General features: G+C 51.7%; 1 pseudogene; it reads right to left on the bottom strand.

The window, feature by feature from the left end:
- Positions 1–278: 278 nt before the first annotated feature.
- On the bottom strand, positions 279–1,899 carry LOC100474159 (annotated as a pseudogene).
- Positions 1,900–3,301: the final 1,402 nt, after the last annotated feature.

Genomic DNA, 3,301 nt, shown 5'->3' with positions numbered 1-3,301 from the left:
TACCTGTGTGGGGGTTGGGGGGTGGGGTAGGGCATCCAGAGCCTCCAGACACCTGGATCTTCTAGTGTGGGAGAGGAGGCTGTCCCTCACCCTATGATCCATGTACATTTTTAGGGAGCAGGATGGGTTTTTGCAAATCTGCTCCCCCCCATTTTGTGAGGCAGAATGTGTGTTCCCCTCGTGATTGGCTGTGTGAGCGGCTTAGGGCAACTTCCTTGGTGTCAGCCGGGGTTCGCCAAAGCCTGGTTGTCCCGGTGTGAAAAGGGGGGCCTGTGCTTTCAATCATCCAGCTCCAGGCACTGCGAAAGCACGCTGAGGACGTGCTGAAACTTCTCAAGAGGTGCAGCCTGTGGCACCCCCACACCTCGGCTTCCCCAAACCAGCCTCCTTCAGGAGCCTGCCTGTCGCCTCTTGGAACCTGGGCGAACACAGGGCCTTCTGACTCACAGGGTGCTGGTTGTGCAGCCCCTGCTTGCAGCTCCCCTCTAGTGGCCCCGGGAGTTGTCCACTCTCCAGCAGGCGCACCACGGGTACCGCGTGCGGCAGTGCCGCCTCGCCTGGTCGCAGGGTCAGCTGCCCTCATAGAGCACCCACATCAGCGGCTTCACCTTGGCTCGAAGGCCAGTGCAGCCTCTGCATGGCTCCTTTGCAGCTGGCACTGCATGCGATCCAACCTGCACACCCGGGGCATGAGCAGGGCACAGTCCAGGCAGATCCCCCGCCACCCCTGTCTGCAACACCAGTGCCAGCTCCACCAGGCACCTCAGGGTGGCCATGCACTCCTCCAGCGGCCACGGGCAGCCCAGCACGGCCAGGGCCAGCACCTTGTGTCTCTCCAGAAGTTCCAACCTCAAGAGATGGCCATGGGGAAGTGTGAGCAGCTCCAGGCCAGAGGCGACCCCCATGGCATGCCGCTGAGGCTTGGTCACTCCTAGAAGGACTGTAGCCTGGAAGCCCGGCAATAATAGGTGGAGGGCGGTGCTCCCAGGATGGTGCTCCAGGAACAGGCCTTTGGATTCTGGGGGCCGATTCTGGGGGTCCCACAGGCAAGAGGGGTTGTTGAGGGGCTACTGGAAAGAGACCTCAGCCTGTGGTCTTGAAAAATTTCTGTTGTCTTCCTCCTCTTCCTCATCGACTTCCCCATGGGGGCTCTCTTCCTGGGCCGGTGTGGCCAGGGGGTGTTTCTCTGGCCCTGGGCACTCGGGGCACCAGCTCACATATGTTGGGAGGCGTCCACATCATCACACAGCACCACTGAGGGTGTTCGAGGTGGCCTGGTGGGTGCCTTGGTATAAAGCTGCCCACCGAGGCCCTGAGGCTGTCAGCAATGGACCCCAGCTCTTGGGGTCTTTGGCAATACAGGATCACTACCTATTCCAGGGAGGGCACATGTGGGCCAACCTGAGGCTCCTGGTCCAGCGTGGTCTTCTCTTGATGACCCCATGTGCTCCAAACCTCTGGGCTGACTGCCACTCCACTTCCTAGCCCTGGGCAACTCTATCTGAGCTGGGCTGTCTGGGAGGGTGTCCCCACTAAAGCTGCATCAAAGAGGTCCTTACTGTACCTTGGGCCCGGAGGCCACAGCCCCTATGGCCTGGGACAGTGGATGCTGCCTGTCACATAGCTGAGAGCCAGGGAGGCCTGGGAAACACTCATTGTCTACCTGAAAGAGGGCTGTGGGCTTGCCTGGGTGGAGATGCAGGGCCACACGGAGCACCTCAAAGTATAGGGCTGAGGCCTGCCGGCAGCAGGAGATCACCGGATGGCCCCTATGGGTCCAGGGACAGGAACCGAGAAGTCCCCATCTTGCTGAAGGAGGGCCTCAGCCTTCTGATGGGACAGGGTGCCGTGGTACCAGGGTTGGCTGGCAAACTCCTCTCCATTCTGTGGCACCTGCATGGAGCTCTTGGTCGTCGAGGGTCCAGGGTTTGAACTCTCTACTGTCAACAGTCCTCAGCCTTCCACATCTGGGCTGGGACCCTCAGAGCTGCCAAGAGGCTGCCCTCCCCCATCCCCACAGGCTCCATGCTAAGTGTAGAGTCTGTTTGAGATTCTCTCCTTCTCCCTCTGCCCCTTCCCCCTTCAAATAAATAAATAAAATCTTTAAAAATAATATTTTGATAACTGGGTGGTGACAGATGGTAACTATACTATGCATATCATAATTTGCATAATTGTCAAATCACTATGTTGTACTTCTGAAACTAATATGTCAAGTATACTTTAATTAAGAAGTAAAAAAATTTTAAATTTAATTTTTATTTATATACTTATTTAATTATTTTTAAAAAGTTTAATTTTTAGAAAATGACACTCCCTAGGGAGCTATTTGGAAGTTGTTTTTCTTTTTTTTTTTTTAAAGATGTTATTTATTTATTTGATAGAAAGACAGCCAGCGAGAGAGGGAACACAGCAGGGGAGTGGGAGAGGAAGAAGCAGGCTCCCAGCAGAGGAGCCCGATGTGGGACTCAATCCCAGAACGATGGGATCACGCCCTGAGCCGAAGGCAGACAGATGCTTAACGATTGCGCTACCCAGGCGCCCCGGAAGTTGTTTTTCTTTATTGAAAAATTCATTAAAATCTTGAAGACAGCTTAATTAAGTTACCATTATTTCAATCAGATGTGTTATTTTTATTATCTTCAATCTTGTTAGAAAAAATAATTTATTCGATTTCTTCCTTTTGATATTATCCATTTTTATGAATGTAAATGAGTGTTTACTTTTTTTTAAAAAAGATTTTATTTATTTATTTGTCAGAGAGAGAGAGAGAACAAGCAGGCAGAGGGAGAAGCAAGCTCCCCACTGAACAAGGAGCCTGATTTGAGACTAGATCCCAGGTCCCTGGGATCATGACCTGAGCCAAAGGTGAGCGCCCAACTGACTGAGCCACCCAGGTGCCCCAGTAGTGTTTACTTTTAAACCCTGGAATTCAAGTGACATAAAGCATCAGCTTAGATGTCATAATGTCTTTTATACTGAGACACTAAAAAGATGTATCCCATGATAATAACTGGATATCACAACTGAAGAGTATGAAGCTTTCTTTTCTTTTTTAAAAAAAATATTTTATTTATTTATTTTTGTGAGAGAGAGAGAGAAGAAAGAGAGTGTGCGCACAAGTGTGGGGGGGAGGGACAGAGGGAGAAGCAGACTCCCCACTGAGTAGGGAGACTGATACGGGACTGTATCCCAAGACCCCAGGATCACAACCTGAGCCAAAGCCAGACGCTTCACCGACTGAGCCACCCAGGCACCCTGAAGAGTATTAAGCTTTCTTTTCTTTTTAAAGACTTATTTA

This window comes from Ailuropoda melanoleuca, chromosome X (genome assembly GCF_002007445.2).
Source record: "Ailuropoda melanoleuca isolate Jingjing chromosome X, ASM200744v2, whole genome shotgun sequence".
NCBI lineage: Eukaryota > Metazoa > Chordata > Mammalia > Carnivora > Ursidae > Ailuropoda > Ailuropoda melanoleuca.
The sequence above is the reverse complement of the archived record's forward strand: the minus strand, read 5'-3'. Positions and strand labels throughout refer to the sequence as shown.